The 18150-nt window shown below is 37.2% G+C and overlaps 1 protein-coding gene across 24 annotated transcripts in view; it reads right to left on the reverse strand.

Annotated features, from left to right (window-relative positions):
- The window catches only part of MTMR3 (myotubularin related protein 3), a 138404-nt gene that overhangs the window by 53467 nt on the left and 66787 nt on the right, over positions 1-18150 (reverse strand). For all 24 annotated transcript variants that reach the window (XM_067015916.1, XM_067015900.1, XM_067015917.1 and 21 more), the window contains one exon: positions 9942-9994. The gene's annotated coding sequence lies outside the window, so the exon portion shown is untranslated. The remainder of the gene's footprint in view (positions 1-9941; positions 9995-18150) is intronic.

The raw sequence follows: 18150 nt of genomic DNA on the forward strand, positions 1-18150 counted from the left end.
GACAAAATTGGCAATTCCCACACACACACCCGCCCCGCTTGGCCATACCCTAATTAAGGAAACTGCATATACAAGGACCTAATGACCTGACCAGAGTCAGCCAAGGAAAAGCTGAATATCACCCAGCCAATCCCCACTAGTCAAATCCAAACTCCTTAACTCCCTTGTGAAAATCCTCCTGGTCGTAAACTACTTGAGCAAAAAAGTAGCAAAGGCTCATGTTCTTAATGTTGATAGCAATACAAAAAATATTATAAACCTTAGATGAAAATAATAAAGCAATAACTAAAACTGACCTGCAAATGCAAAAACAACATTCTTGTAATATCACAGTATGTTTTTGCGGTTATCTGTAAATTCAAAATGGATCTCCCCATCTGTGGGAACCAAACTGGCTTAGTAAAAAAAAATGAAAAAACTGTCTTTTGCCCCAATATCCTATGCTCACTGAAAACTGACATAAACTGCACTAATACCTTTACCTGGTTTTCAAAAACAACTATAAAAGTGGGGGAGGAATACCTAACAAGAAACTCAAAAGACAGGCTAGTAAGAACACTATCATCTCTAAAAAAATAGATACATTTCATGAAAAGCCAGCATTTCTAGTTCACTAAACTTCCATGATTATAGGATATTTTAGGCAGTCTGGGATTCAATATTCAAAGTAAACTCTTTGTGAGCAGTGAAAGTGAGGGAACAGAGAACATCAAAGAAGTAGCAGGGCCCAGAACATGTGGAGCCTTGTGCAGTTATGAACAGAGGAGTGACATGAGGTGACTTAAAGGATGGCTCTGGCTATAGGGTGGGAACAGACTAGATTGTTGGGGGAGCTGAGGGAGCACAGGAGGAAAAAGGAAGACCTGTCAGAGGAAATAATCACCATAAGAAGTAGTGATGGAAATGGTGAGACACCACTGGATTCTGGATATATTTTGAAATTACCACCCACAGGATTTGAGCTAATTCATTAAATAAAAGAAGTCACACTTTCTGGCTTCAGCATCTAGAAGTAAGGATTTCCCATTCTGATGAGGGAAAACATTAAGAAAAATGGATTACCCACTCTGTGCAGAAGTACAGGAGGGGGAACAGGGAATCAAAGGTTCCGTTTTAGACACGTTATATTTGAGATGCCTATCAGATATCCTGTTGAAGACACCAAGTAAAGCTGAACAAACTAGCCTGGAGATGAAGAAGATGGAAGCTGTAGTAACATAAATGTGGGAGCCATAAGTGTGTGGATGGCATTAAAGCTAGTAAATTCTGGGGCAAGTACAGATGGAGAAACTAAGAGGACCAAGTGGTGGTTTGGGGTACTCCATTGTTCAGAGGCTAGAAGGATGAGGAACAACCAAGTGGTTTAGTAACAAATCAAGTCAGAGTCATCATTCTTACCATTATTCAAACCTAAAACAAGTCTTTGTGACATAACCTAGCTCAAGAACACAGATTAGCATAAAATTCTCATTTATTCATTCATTTCAATAAATAATTATTCAACACCTACTATATCCGAGGCACTGCTCTAGATCTTGGGGAGACAACTGTAACCAAAAAGTGATGGAGCTTAATTTTAATGCCTGGGATTTCCCTGGTGGCGCAATGGTTGACAGTCCGCCTGCCATTGCAAGGGACACGGGTTCGATCCCTGGTCTGGGAAGCTCCCACGTGCCTTGGGGCAGTTGGGCCCTTGCACCACAGCTACTGAGCCCATGTGTTGCAGCTGCTGAGGCCCGTGCGCCTAGAGCCTGCGCTCCGCGGCAAGAGAGACCACCGCAGTGAGAAGCCCACGCACTGCAGCAAAGGGTGGCCCCTGCTCGCCGTGGCTGGAGGTGGCCCGCACGCAGCAACAAAGACCCAATGCAGCATAAATGAATGAATGAATGAATGAAGCTGCCTGCCAATGCAGGGGACACGGGTTCGATCCCTAGTCCAGGAAGATCCCACATGCCGCGGAGCAACTAAGCCCATGCACCACAACTACTGAGCCCACGTGCTGCAACTACTGAAGCCTGCATGCCTAGAGCCTGTGCTCTGCAACAAGAGAAGCCACCACGATGAGAAGCCTGTGCAGCGCAAACGAGTAGCGCCGCTCATCTCAACTAGAGAAAGCCCGCACACAGCAACGAAGACCGAACGCAGCCAAAAATAAATTTAAAAAATGAAATAAAACAAAACTTTTACTGCCTGCCTTCCCCACTAGAAACAAATAAATAGATATGTTTATATTAGGTAGCTGGTAAGTGCTACAAAGAAAATAAAGTAGGGTTTAGGGATAAGGAGTAACAAAGAAGTGCTGTTTTAGATGAGGTGGCAAGGGTATGTAAAGAGGCCACCTGTTGGAATTAATTAAAAAGGAAGGAGGAAAGGCAAAGAAATTATTCCTGAGGGTATGAACTTATTAGAAAAAAATCTCTTAAAGATCACTTTAAAAAGAAACACCTACTGGATGAATTTTATTTTTAAACTGTCCTAATGTTGTGCAAAAGATATTTGTGTTTTAGAATTAAATGTCTAATGACAGTATCATATACATACTCAAACTGCTATATTTTAAATAACGCAAATAGAAGTGGATTTGAAGTGTTGCAAAACCGATAACAAAGTGCAACTCCAGTGATGAAGATATTAACATTAAAAAGGTAGTGGAATATGGAGAACTTGAAACCTTCATGCACTGCTGTAGAAAATAGTTTAGCAGTTCCTTTAAAAGTCACCATATGTCATTAATTCCATTCCTGGGTATATACCCAAGAGAACTGAAAACATATCCACACAAAAACTTGTGTGTTAATGTTCACAGCAGCATTCTTCATAATAGCCAAGAAGCAGAAACAACCCAAATGTCCATCAAATGATGAAAGAATAAAATGTGGTATATCCACACAATGGAATATTATCCAGCAATTAAAAAAGACTAAAATACTGACACATGATACAATACAGATGAACTCTGAAAACATAATACTAACTGAAAGAAGCCGGGCACAAAAGACCACATTGTACAACTTCATTTATATGAATTGCCCAGAATTTTAAATCTAGGTAGAGACAGAAAACAGATTAGTGGTGGTTTAGCACAACATACTAAAAACTCCTGAACTGTATGCTTTTAAAGGGTAAGTTTTATGAGATGTGTAGGTGAGGAGTATGAATATAATCAAACTCTTCATGAAATACTAAAAATAATCTTACTGCAAAAAAGTTATGGAACTGACCCAGCAGCAATGAGCATTCTAAGCATCTAGACCACGGTATCTAAATACTAATTCTCACTTCAAAAGGAGCCAACAAGGCTCCTGAGAAATAGGCAATTAGAGGTCTAGAACAGAAAATGTGTGAGTTGATCCTGGAACATTAAATTGGAAAGCAAGGAAACTATCAAAGACTACTAAGGGTATATCAAAAGGACTCCAGAGCCAACCTAAACAATCACTGGTGAAAATGGAATAATTTGAGCAAAAATAATAAGTGCTATGTACTGAATTTCAATATGTTTAATTTTAAGTTCATAATATTTCTCTCTCTCCCTCTCATTGGTCACCACTGGAGGATGCTAAGTAAGCAACTTCTTATTTTTGAAACTGGTAAATAAAGGCAAAGAATTAGTATTTATCTTGCTTTTCCTATATAAACTGAACCTCTGTACAAACAAGTAGTTGATGGGGGTAGTATTTCACCTAATACACAAATAAGGAAAGATACAAATAAGTATCACCATTTTACAACTGCTAATGAAATATAGGATGAACATAATGATCTAGTTTAGAGAAAGCTATAAAAATATTTTAAAAACCCAAATTCTTTAAACTGCAAGACAGAAGAGATCAAAGGAAAACTCAAGATTAAAAAAGAGATGAGTGACATGTCAACCAACGGCAATACATGGACTTTGCTTGGACCCTAATTCAAAGTATGAAAATAATTTGAGACATTTAGGGAAATCTGCCCATATAATATTCGATATTATTTTCTGTATAACTGACAATGTCACAGTGGTTAGGAGGTTTCTGTGGTTATGGCTTTTTAGAAGTTTCTTTTAGATATACAATTGAAATATGTACACATGAAGTAATATATCATGGAATAGGCAGAATGAGTAGGACTATATATCTATGAAACAGGATGGGCCCATGAGTTGATAGCATTTTTTTTTTTTTTTTTTTTTTTTTTTTTGCGGTATGCGGGCCTCTCACTGTTGTGGCCTCTCCCATTGCGGAGCACAGGCTCCAGACGCGCAGGCCTAGCGGCCATGGCTCACGGGCTTAGTTGCTCCGCAGCATGTGGGATCTTCCCGGACCAGGGCACGAACCCGTGTCTCCTGCATCGGCAGGCGGATTCTCAACCACTGCGCCACCAGGGAAGCCCGAGTTGATAGCTTTTGAAGTCCAATGAGATAAGTAAATGGAGATCAACCTATTTTCTCTACTTTTATACATTTGAAATTTTCACAGTTTTTATTTTTTTGATGTGGACCATTCTTAAAGTCTTTATTGAATTTATTACAATATTGCTTCTGTTTTATGTTTTGGTTTTTTGGCTGCGAAGCATGTGGGATCTTAGCTCCCCGACCAGGGATGAAACCCGGGCCCCCTGTACTGGGAGTGCAGAATCTTATTAGCCACTGGACCACCAGGGCAGTCCCTGATGTCTTCCATTTCTACACCAAATAAAGACTGTAAAATGGTGTGCTGCACTTTGGTCAATCAACAATTACCTGAGAACTAACGACGTGTCAAATACTATGACACTGTGCTGGTTCCTGCACTAAGGAGCTCATATCCCAATGTGGAAGACAGAAACAAATAATTATAATTAAAAATTGTGCTCAGTGTGATAAAGGAAACAAACAGGATGCTGAGACAGAGACTGAGAGGGTGGGGGTATGGGAGTCCTACTTTAGATAAGGTGGTCAGGAAAGGCCTCTCTATGCAGCAAGGCCAGTTTCTGGTGCAAAAAACAGCACCTGTTCCTGACAAGGAAAAGACTTTGGCATTTCTGAAGGGTTAAAAAGAGGAAGCCAGTATAGCTAAAATGTACTGAGTCAGAAAGAAGAGTGGCCCAACTTGAAGATGGAGAAATGTACAAGAGGATAATGTAGATAGTAAGGAGTGTAAATTATATTCCAAGTGCAACAGATTATATTCCAAGTGTCAAAAATTCATTGACAGATTTTAAACAGCCAAGTGATATGATCTGATTTTAAAATAATTCTGATTACTGTGTGGTGAATGGATTAGAGAACAAAAAGAATAAAGAGAATCAGGAGACAATTATAGGGAGGAAAACAGTGGCTTGATTTAGAATGGAGGCAGTGCAGATGGAATAAAACCATAAGGATGTAAGTTATTTTAGAGTATAAATGACAGTAATAGGTAAAGGCCTAATGTGGAGGCTAAGGAAGATTAAAGAATTTATGGTGCAAGAGGGGAGATAAAACAGATAACATAGTTCAAAGTAAGAGGTGCTGCTTTAAACATCTGAGGAAAGGTAAACTTTCTATAGGAATTCCAAGTTCATAAGAAAAAGCCAAGATCATGGGTAACTCTGCAAGCAATATGAATCACAAAGCTGCTGGAGGTCCTTATAATATTAATACTATAAAGAGCAGATATAGCCAATCATTAAAAAATAGTCAACAACTGACTTGCAAAAGTTGGGTTCCAGAATGGTAATTATACTATCACCAAAAGAAACTGAGTCATTACTGTTAGCCTAAGAGAAATAGTTTAACACTTCTTAATTTTTTAGTTGTAATAGTAATGCATGCTCTTTCTAAGAAAATTTAAAATACAGGTGTAAAAAGTAAGCAACTGTCCCCAGATATTGCTTGTGGGAGTGTAAAATGGTTCAGCCTCCTTGGAAAACAGCCTAGAAGTTCCTCAAACGATTAAACATAGAGCTACCACCTGATCCAGCAATTCCACTCCTAAAGAGTGGAATTTTGTCTGAGAGACAAAAACATATCTACAGAAAAACTCATATACACATGTTTACAGCAGCATTATTCAAGACAGTCAAAAGACAGAAACAACCCAAATGTCCACCAACGGATGAATGGATAAACAAAATGTTGTATATTCCCAAATGGAGTATTAATCAGCCAATTAAAAGGAACGAAGTACTGATACATGCTTCAATATAGATGAACCTTGAATACATTATACCAAGTAAAAGAAGCCAGTCACAAAAGTCCACATATCATGCTTCACAGAAATGGAACAGGGAAATTAACAGAGATAGGAAGTGGATTAGTAGCTGCTTAGATCTGGGAACGGTGGAAGGTAAGGGGGGTGATAGCTAAAGGGTATGGAGAGCTTCTTTCTGAAGTAATAAAATGTTCTAAAATTGACTGCAGTGATGGTTGCACAGCACAATGAATATACTGGGCCACTGAACTGTATACATTAATGGGTCAAATGTATAGTATAATATATGAATTATATCTCAAATCTGTTATTTTTTAAGTAAACAGGTAGAACTTCCCTTCTCATTCCTTGCTGTCCTTTGCTTCAACTACACGTAATAACAACTACTGTTAATATTTTATAATTCTGTCCAGGACACTTCATTCATATACAAAGACATACATAATCTACCCCTGAAAAACGAGAGGGATCATACTGTATTCATTGTTCTGCACATTTTCCCTCAATGTACCAAATCCTTCCTGTGCCACTACATACTTTCAACATGGCAGTTCAGTATTCCATTATATTCCAATACACCATAACCTAACAATTCATCAATTACTGAGACATTTAGGTTATTTTCACTTTTCTATTATAATCAAAATAGCCACAATAACCATCCCTGCCCGTATCTCTGCATAAGTCACTATTTCTGCAGCCCTGATTTTTAAAAATAAATTTACTAGGTGAAAAGATACACACTTGGTGGGGGGGATCATTATTGCCAAAGACTACACATACTAATTCCATTTATGAAACTATAATTCACTCACTCAGTTATCAACTTGGTAGAAGTTCTAATGTTCTGTAATTTGAAAGGTTAAAATAAAAATGCACATAAGCATTATTTGTATTAATCCAGAAACATGTTTGTACATGTACAGAAAAATGATATGATTGTTAACAATGTTACCACTTTAAGGAAGAAAGTGGGAATAGGGACTTTGTTTTTACACTTTTAGAATTACTTTACCCTTGTAATTAGAAAAATAAACTTTTCTACAAAGACATTTTTAAAAAGGAAATTCAAAATAATATTGCATAAAAGCTTTTCACTTGACCTAAGACAGAGTGTGAAGATAAAGCCATCAAAAAAAAAATAATCAGGGATGTAAAGCAATGGTTCTGAGAGCAGAAGAGACAGGAGTCCTGAGTCTGCCATTCACTAAACTCTATGACCTTTGGGACCTTTAAGTCAAGTCATGCTACTTCTTTACCCCTTACTACTTCAATATATACTTTATAAGAACAAAAATAATCTCTTATATAACTACAAAACTAGTTTTCAAATTCAGGAAACTTGACACTGATATAGTACTTTAATCTACTTTTTATATTCCAATTTAGTCAACCAATTACATCCTTTACAGAGATTTTTATCCCCCCTCTATAAAAGGATCCAGTCTAGGATCACATTGGATCTAGTTGTCATCTCTCTTTAGTTTTTTAATTTGGAACCCACATATATTAATTCCAATAATATGTTTCCTGGTATCAAAATTAATTTAATAATCTAACATCAGGCTTCCCTGGTGGCGCGGTGGTTAAGAATCCACCTGCCAATGCAAGGGACATGGGTTCGAGCCCTGGTCCGGGAAGATCCCACACGCCGCGGAGCAACTAAGCCCATGTGCCACAACTACTGAGCCTGGGCGCCTAGAGCCTGTGCTCCGCAACAAGAGAAGCCACCGCAATGAGAAGCCTGCACACTGCAACGAAGAGTAGCCCCCACCTAACAGAACTAAAGAAAGCCTAGCATCGAAGACCCACCCAACGCAGCCAAAAATAAATAAATATTTTAAAAATTAAAAAAAATAAAAATTAAATACTGAAGAGTCAAGTAATACATTAGGATTACATTTCCTCTCCAAAGGTCTAATATGCACCCTGCTAGGCCAAATGAAGGGTAAAATTCTTATTTGAAGCAAAGTCAAATGATTTCTCTTCTCTTAATGTATGTATGAGAATTTGACAGTTGGGATCTGCAGGCTTCACTGGTCTCCAGTGTCAGTCTCAGAATGTGACTTCTGAGAAATCTTTACCTAAGACATCTATCTTCCTACTTAACATGGAAACTCATTCTTTCAGGCACCTGTTAACAAGAAATTACTCAATTCCTTAATCAGTAACTAAAACTTACACTTGCCAACAATAATTCAGCCAAGTGAGATACTGAGCAACTTGGACTACAAGGACACATTATATATACTATATAAATCCTTCCTATATAGAAAGGAAAAAAACAGTATCCTGAATCAACAAGATGATAACTAATCTCTAGAACAAAAGAATCTAATTCTTCTCCCTTATTCTTAACCAAACACAAACAAAAACAAAAATCCTGAAATGAAATTAGGGCTTCCCTGGTGGTGAAGTGGTTGAGAGTCTGCCTGCTGATGCAGGGGACATGGGTTCGTGCCCCGGTCCGGGAAGATCCCACATGCCGTGGAGTGGCTAGGCCCGTGAGCCATGGCCACTGAGCCTGCGTGTCCGGAGCCTGTGCTCCACAACAGGAGAGGCCACAACAGTGAGAGGCCTGCTTACCGCAAAAAAAAAAAAAAAAGAAAAGAAATTATACTGAGAAGACACTAGTATCCCAGGACTCAGGGAACGTTTGTGTGATCTGAAAATTCAAACATGAAGATAGTTCTTGCCTTCAAGATGTTCACAATCCTGTGGGGTGACAAACATAACTAATAAGTCAGAGTGTGATAAGAGATGTAGAAATGTAATTCCATGGGGATGCAAAAGACAGAGAAATGGATTCTGAACTGGGCACTCAAGTAAGGCTTTGTGGAACACTCGCACTTTTAATGGCTGAACCAGACAGATTTTGAGACAAAGTGGGAACAAGAACACCACAAGCAAAGAATGAGACCAAAAAAAAAGGCAAGATATTGGACAGTATTTGAGGGACAGTAAGTGGGTCAGGGTGGCTACAGCAAAAGATGTTCTAGGTGTATGGGGGAAATGAGTGCCTAGTTGCAGTAGATGTGCTTAAAGCTCACTTATATAAAGAGCCTAAAATACCATGCTAAGGAGCTTGATCTTTAATCTGGAGGCAATGCCAAGCTAAAGGTTCTGGAACAAGGGAATGATTTGGATCCAGAAACTTAAAACCAAAACAGCAACTTCTCTTTTCAATAAACTTAGATAATAATTTCCTCCATTAAATAGATGGCAGAAAAAAGAGGCAGTTATAAAGACTTAGGTAATAACAGATCCACACAGGTCTATGAAAAAAAGGACAGGACAGGGATTAACATCCACACTGGGGGCAGGACTAACAAATTTTTTAGAAGTTATTTTCTAGTTGAACGTCACATTAGTACCACTAATACTAGTAATGAGGCCTCGATTTTCACACAGATTTAATAATTTAAGAAAACTCAAAGTAAGAATCAAGTTTCAATTTAAAAGAACATCATGTTAAGAACTATTTTAAACAAAAGATTAGGGCCACAACTCATTTAATCTCAACTTAAATACAAGTTTCTAGGCACCGTATATTATACTATGGCACAATTATATATGGGAAAAGTAATCTGGCTTGAGTCCTAATGGGAAAAAAAAAAACCAAACCACCAAATATTGAGATTTAACATTAAAGTGAACATACAAGGGTTCACCTAAATAATTATGTCCACAGACAAAACAGTCCCCCAAAATTCATCTGTAAATTACCTTTTGCTGCCTCAGAACAGCAGAGAGTATAGTAGGGGGCAGGAGGTAGGGGGACAAACTTACCAAATGAAGTCTGTCCCAAGAACTTTTTCTACAGCAAGGTTTCACAAGAAAATCTGCAAAAGAAAAACCAGTAGTTTTACAATGACAAATATCCTAAGTATCAAGTTAAGCCACTTAGATCTCCCCACAAGACTTTTCTCCACATGTTGGAATGCCATGACAATACATTATTTTTTAAATTGTTACAATGTGAACTATTTAGTCAACCACAGGTTTTAGAATGTTTAATAGTGCAAAACGGGCCAAGTCAGGCCTTAGCATGCTTTTAGAAACTACAGAACTGCACAGATAGAACTTTCCAAGAACATATAAATACTTCTCTTTAATTTTCTCTATCAATCTAGCATCATTTCTGATGGCTTCTCAGGTAAACCTTTGCCACTGAAGGAACTAGTACTTTAAAAAACTAAGAAGATCACAGGAGATCTAGGTTTGGACTTGGTAGTTTAATTTGTACACATAATTGGCTTCTATCAAGGGGTCTTTTTTGTGTAAGAAAAAAATCAGAGATGCAGGAGTAGAGTCTAAACACAAAGAATTCTTGTCACAACTAGGCAACAATCTGACCTTTAGAGATAAGACCTAACCAACCTGATTCCTTTGTAAAGACTTCTCTTAGTATTTGCAGGCAACTCATCCTTTTGAGCTGTTTATGTGACATAGTCACATATATGAACAGGACTGTACAAAATATCAAAGTCCTAAAATTAAAGAGTCAGTCAACATATCACATTATTGCCATAACCTCTGGAACCATTTTTTAAACAAGTAAGAACCATATAAGAGGAGGCTAAATATGTAATAATAAAGTGTTTTAACCATCGTACAAGTAGTATTTTTGTCTCCCAGTAACTTTTAATTCAAATTTTGTAAAATTTAATTTTAGTTTAATACAGGCTGGGCTGTATTGACCACATGTTGTATGGGAAAGGAACTAAGGCTATTCATAACTTGCAACTTCAGATACAAATCGTATTAGTATCAAGGGTCCTGTTAAGTTGTTTAAGGAGGTACAACACAGTACAGCAGGAAAGTTCAGAGGTTTTAAATCTGTAAGAACTTTTCTTTCTAGAGTATAATTTTTGCTGAGTATTTGAAAACTGAAATACAAGTTACAAATTTTTTTCATTTTTCCTTTATACTATAGTAAGGTTATTGTTGATTTTTTAAAAACTACGTCTGTAGGTACATTATATCATCTATGAATTTTATTTAGAATAATAAGAAAACATTTGTTAAAAAGAACAGATACTGGGTCTCTTTGTCCTTAGCTGTTAAAAAAAGAACCAGATAAAACAATATATATGAAGGCACATTCCACTTAAGTATTAAATGCAAAAAATGATCAGACATAGTTCACTGTAACCCAAGAAGTATCAGAGTACTACAAGGTTAACTGTCCAATGACACGCAAGTACTCAGAGTTCAGAGGAGAGACAACCCAGGGAAGCTTCACATGTGGTGGAGAACTTCAACTTGAGTCCTACAGATTAGGTGGAATTTAAATAAAGAGAAAGGGGATGGAAGCCAAGTAAGGATGGCTATTAATACCACAGTGGGAAGAAAGCACATTTTTGAGAAATAAAGAATAGGTCAGAATACCAATCATGTTCAGGAAAATAAGACTAAAAAGATAGGACACACTGTGGGCCTTGAATGCCAGGCTAAGGAATCTAGATTTCATTCGATGGTACTAAACCAAAAGCTTTATGAGCAGGAGAATAACAACATGAAAATGGTGGTATTAAAAAGCAGTAAGTAGGATGGTTTCGAGGGGGAAAAAATCATTTAAGATGTTCCTAGACTAGTAACGCAGATATGAACTGCTAAGGGCCCAATATCTCAACCATAGTAAAAATGCAGAAGACACCAAAATGAGTGAAAGCATTAATTGACTGAGCTTGGTAGTTGATTAGGAATGGAAAAAAGGGGGCAGAGCAAATTGTCAAAAATAACTGCAAAATTCTAAGGCCTGTGGTGAGTAGGAAAAAAATGGTATTGTTAAGAAATGAAGGGTAGATTCCAAGGAAGCAACACCAGATATGATACACTGACTTTAAAGGTGGCCTTCCAAGTAGACGTATGTCCAGCCAGTAATTAGGGGTGAAATGGGATTAAATTCAAGAGACAGGTTAAGTCTAGGGGTAAGAATGAATTGATGGTGTTACATTTACTTCAAAGAAATCACTACATCTACTACAAGGATCATCTGACATGTTTTAGAAATTACTTGGTAATTTATTCTGTCAAAGATATAAGTCCATTAATACAAAAGTGTTTGTGTATAGTTTCCACAGGTGTAAAGCTCCAAGACATAGACCAAACAACAGGAAGATTCAACAAAAAGGTTCAGGTAGGTCTGCTTCAATGCCAGCAATGACTCCTCTTAACCACAACCAAACATCTACTTAGTTGGAAACAAGTATGCCATTGCGAATCACTGCCAACAAAATTTTAAAAACTGCCCATGCCTCTTAGGACTATTTGCCAGATAAAGGCCATGTAGAAGTCTGAAAGAAGCTCTTTGGTGCCACAAGCTACCTTCTCATGAAGCCAGATGATATCTTGTTATATCAGTCATGTACACCTCAGAGTAGGAACAGTTATGTTTGGGTGACCTTGAACGGTCATGTACTTGAAGAGGTAGAATGTAAAGTGGTTACATTAAATCTAAGCAATTATCTAAAGTGTCTAATAACATGGGATTCTTAAACACATAAAGCACTAATGAACAGCCAGCCAGGGCAGCAGTGTGGGGCAAGGGTTAACTATGGTCACCCTTAAGTTCCATCTGGGGGACAGTGTTAAAAGAAAAAAAAAAAAAAAAAAAAAAAATTTGCAGTTATCCAAAAAAGGTAATTTTTTTTTACAATCATGTATTATACTATGGATAGAATTTTATCTATTTCAAGAGGAGACCCTAAAGAGAATAAAAACATACTTGATTATTAAATACTAAAATACTAGATATTACTGTGCAGCTGCAAAGCACAGTCAATGTCTTTCTGGAAGACAATGAGATACTGATTAAGAGGAAGGGCATGGAGGCCCTGAGAAGGCTAATAAGGAATGGACACCTACATGGAATAGTTTGTTATCATGTGTATGCCACGTACTAGATCAGCTTCAACAAAGAGGCACACCAATTTGGGCCATTTATATAATAAGTGAATCCAAACTACAAAAACCAATTAGGTCAAACCAAATTCAGAAGGAAAAACTTAAGAGACTCAGGCCAGGCCTCCTAAAATGTGTGTGTGTGTCGGGGAGGGGGTGGTGTCCAGGGGCAGGTAAGGGTGGCTAAAGCAGCACTTTTTTGCCTGGGGTACATTTTAACTTCAAAAGAACAAGAAGTTTTGGGGTTTTTTCTTTTTTTTACATCTTTACTGGAGTATAATTACTTTACAATGATAATGGTGTGTCAGTTTCTGCTTTATAACAAAGTGAATCAGCTATACATATACATATATCCCCATATCCCCTCCCTCTTGCATCTCCCTCCCACTCCCTTATCCCACCCCATGAAGTATTTTTTTACAGCCCTGTCTGACTTTCAAATGCAGGAATGATTGAGGGTTCCAAACTTTAAGAAGGCAACACTGAGTAATTTTAAAGGAATCTTTTATTTTCACTGTATGCAAAAGAAATGGCTTTTCTTGCACATGCACTGCATAGTAAGAAACACTGACAGCAAAACTTCAGTGTGGAGGTCATAAAGTAATTCAGAGATGTTAAATTTTCAGAAGTGACTTTACAACTGCTACTACTTTGGGCAAGTTATTCAGCTTCTTAGTGTTTCCTCATTTATGCCTAGTAACTTTTCGGATATCTGATGGATGATATGACCTTCCCAAACTAGGATTCTATGGCATGTTGGGGAGATTATTCCATGGTGGGGAGATGATTTAAACACTAGTATTACCCAAAACCCAAGCATTTAGCAACTGAGTAAAACTACTGTGGTTTGGTCTTACTCCCTGTACAGGAGCCCAAACCTCAAGTTTTCTAAACTTTTGCTGCTGAAGTCAACTATAAATGAAAATAAAAACTGAGAGACAGTTCAAAAAGTATGGCTGTACAGCTGATTCACTTTGTTATAAAGCAGAAACACACCACTGTAAAGCAATTATACTCCAATAAAGATGTTAAAAAATAAAATAAAAAGTATGGCGGAATGCTCTCAGTTGGACTTTTCCCCCCTACTTATTAGGACCATGTTTCAAAAAAAAAAAAAGTAAAAAGAAACTAAATACAAAATTGAGTCAGTGTCCTGGAAAACTCACTGAGTTTTCCAAAAAAGGTAATTTATTTAAAAAAAAAAATTGTAAAAAGATTCCACATGTCTTTTCTACCTCTTCTGAAAACACTAAGTAAGGTCTGTGTGTTTTCAGGGATCCAGACGCAAATTCATGGTCAGAGTACTGCATTCCTCTGCCAGCTGTAGGACACAGATAAGCAGCTAAAATATTATCATTTCCTAGGCAAAAAACAACCATCTTCTTGAAAAACAAAAATCCAGTAAGTTGTCAGAAACAGTCAGATGAACTCCATGTTATAATCAGATTTCTGTATCAAAGAGCCTTTCACGGGCTTCCCTGGTGGCGCAGTGGTTGAGAATCTGCCTGCCAATGGAGGGGACACGGGTTCGAGCCCTGGTCTGGGAAGATCCCACATGCTGCGGAGCAACTAGACCCGTGAGCCACAACTACTGAGCCTGCGCGTCTGGAGCCTGTGCTCCACAACAAGAGTGGCCGCAATAGTGAGAGGCCCGCGAACCACGATGAAGAGTGGCCCCCGCTTGCCGCAACTAGAGAAAGCCCTAGCACAGAAATGAAGACTCAACACAGCCAAAAGTAAATTAATTTTTTTTAAAAAAGAGCCTTCTACTAGTAGTAAGTCTCTTGAAACAGCAACATTAATGATAATGTTCACTCTAACAAGTAAAATTCTGTTTCAATAGATAATGACCAAAGATCAATCTTGAATAATTCTGTGACATTAGTGGTACAGTGTGGTTCATTCTATGAGGATTTTTTTTTGTCTTGTTTTGTTTTAATGTGGGAGAAGTTCTGAATACATTCCTCAAAGGAGTATCTGCAATAGACAGAATTTCAAACAGTTGGTTAGTGATCAATACAATACTTAAGATCATTTGTCTTCATTTAAGTGGCTGAAATACTGACAGCTGCTCTTCCAAATGGGACCCAAAAATGTGAGAAGTCAAAAGCAAAGAAACTGTGCTCTAGCATTTTTAGACATTACGATCTGACTGTACTTCAGATGCACCTTTTTGCTTTACACATCTCAAGTGGGCAAAAGGAAGCCCTGACCATGTTCTCAGAAAAGATCAGCTGTGATCAAACCAACTTTATCAAATGTGATTTGTACCTTTTAAAATCACTTATTTTCCAAGTGTTTCCCTTTTAAACTTAATCCTTATACAAAAGGGGGGCAGGGGAGCATAAACCATACATGAGTCTTGGTGAAGACATTTTCTGGTGGTGACCAGAAAAGATTAAAACCGAAGATATAATACAATCTGCTAAAAAGGGTAAAAATAATTTCAAAAAAGGTTTTTTTAATGTTTTGACTTGCTCTTTATAATCACTTCTATGAAGAAAACGTTCACGGGACTTTCCTGCTGGCGCAGTGGATAAGACTCCACACTCCCAAAGCCAGGGGCCTGTGTTCAATCCCTGGTCAGGGAACTAGATCCCACATGCATGCCACAACAAAGAGTTCACATGCCCCAACTAAGGAGCCCATGTGCTGCAACTAAGGAGCCAGCAAGCCGCAACTAAGACCCAGTGCAACCAAATAAATAAATAAATACTATTTTTTTTAAAAAAAGAAAACATTCACTTCATACTACTAACTCAGATATATTAAATCATTAATAGGATTATAAGGAATTTCTACGAGTAATCTGCAACGTTATTTTCTGACTCTATATCCTCCATGAAAAGTCACAAGGCAGGTATCATTTTATTACTGAAATTAAGGATTTTAAATCTAATTTTATAAGGCAGCATTTAGATTCACCATGGTAAATGAAGAAATGTTCCCTATCTCCTAAGGAAAAAAAACTCTAACAGAAACCAAATACTTAAGTCTCAGTTATCAAGATAGAAAATCCAGGCATTCAAAGCACTAGAAATTAATTAAATTAAAAGCCAAGCAGGATCATTTCATCTAAGTGCCAGAGGTAGTTCAATATTTATAACTGCTATGGAAAGATCAGAAAGACTAGCCCCAGTGTTGGAAAAATGTTTCCTGACTTTTGTTTCTTTGACTAATTCCAAGGTCTACTGTTGGGAAATTAAGAGAAGGCAAATTTTTGCATGCTCATTAATGTCCTGCCACTTGCTCTCAGTTAACCTCTGATGAAGAGGAAAGAAGTAATTTTGTTTCCCCCTCCTTTTTCCCCTATACGGTCCCAAATCAAAGTTCTCATGTGCAATGCATAGGTCAAATGTTCTATTTTTTAAAAAAGAAAGATTCCTAATCAGGAAGTGTATACCTCTTCATGGAAACTTAAATTTTCCTAATTATAACCCTGTAATGACTTCTGCCCCTCTTAAAAATCATGATTATCTCAACATGAGACTGCAGACTCCGTCCATGCCTCCTACTGTTCGAATAAAATTATAACTGCATTTTCTTGGACAAAACACTTAAATGACCAATCCCTATGAAGATGAGCAGTTTTACAATAGGTTCTCTTATTAAAAGGTTTTTTAACAAGGCTTAAATTATGAGCTCCTATTTCTTATGTACTCAGAAAAAGAAATCAGTGAGGTAGCAAAGACCAAAAACTTATTTTTGTTAAAGACAACTAAAAAATTATGCAAAATTCAATATACCAATGTCATTATGAAATCTGCAAATTTACAGTGTTTATTCTAATATGCTTTGCTTCTGCACCCTGCCCTAGAGTCTGCAAAAACAGACTCTCTAAACCCCACCCTTTTTACACCAACCCTCTGCCCTCACTGCTGGAAAAGAGGTTTATTTTCTAGAAAGACAAGCAACTTAGTAAGGTCTACTTACCATAGGAAGTCAAAAGAATGCCCATGTATAAATGACATGGTTTTCCTATTATGCCTAGGTACTTGGGATATTCAACACCAATTCTAGGAAAAATCTGGAATTAAACTACACTCAAAAAATAGCTATCAGTATTTCAAACCTAGCTAATCTGCATACTGCTTATCAGTTTTTTAATAATATATAGGAATGTTAATGTTTCTCTACCCATCTGTAAACAGAGTCTTCAGAAAAATTCTGGTTCACTCCACTTATGCAGAGTAACTGGCATCAAAATGGATAAGGACCAGAAAGCTGAATGAAAATGCAAATCCATCCTTTAAGCATAAAACTTAACAATGAAGAGAAGAAATGGATTTAAATTTTTAACTGTCATCTCAATTATGAACTGTCCAACTCCAACTAGCCAACAGGTACATTCAGAAAAGAAAAACAAAATTCCAATAGTAGAGGCTATATGTGCAACAAAAAGAATCCACTCTTCCTGCTGGCCTAGTTAAAATTTATATTCTGGCAATTAGGTAAGGGGCTACTCATATTTTTGAAAACAAGCCAATAAAAACCCAATAACCTCCTCAATTCTCAATTATTAAATAGCCAAAAGAACAGAAATCATCTTGACCAGAACACCATCTTTTTAAAAGAATCCTTTAAAAATCCTTTTTAAAAGAATCCTTTTAAGACCAGTACAATTCAACAGATCCCCAGAAAAAGACCCACCCTTTTAAACTAGTAATATTTATCTCATGTAAACAGAGGGAAACATGTAACTGCCATCAAAATACACACAGGAAGAAAAAATTTTCAGCTAAAGTCAAAAAGTAGAATTCACGAACATGCTTTACTTAAGAAAAGGAGAGCAAAAGTCCTAACCTAATAAGAAATAAAGCTGTCTTATTAAGAGGGTTCCCTTTTGTCTTTAAATAACTGTACTTAAATTAACCACTCTGAAAACCTCAAGACAGTCATAGGTTCAAACTGAAGACACAAACCAAATCCTGAATTTAAAAAATTCTTAAGCTATCAATTTGCTTAATCCATTAATCAGAAAAGGAAGGGGGTGGGAGCTTTTTTAAAAAACATGCTGGCTAAATTACTTATATTCATAGTAAGCACATTAAAATACAGGTAAGGGACTTCCCTGGTGGCGCAGTGGTTAAAA

Source organism: Kogia breviceps, chromosome 15 (genome assembly GCF_026419965.1).
Source record: "Kogia breviceps isolate mKogBre1 chromosome 15, mKogBre1 haplotype 1, whole genome shotgun sequence".
In the NCBI taxonomy this organism is placed as follows: domain Eukaryota; kingdom Metazoa; phylum Chordata; class Mammalia; order Artiodactyla; family Physeteridae; genus Kogia; species Kogia breviceps.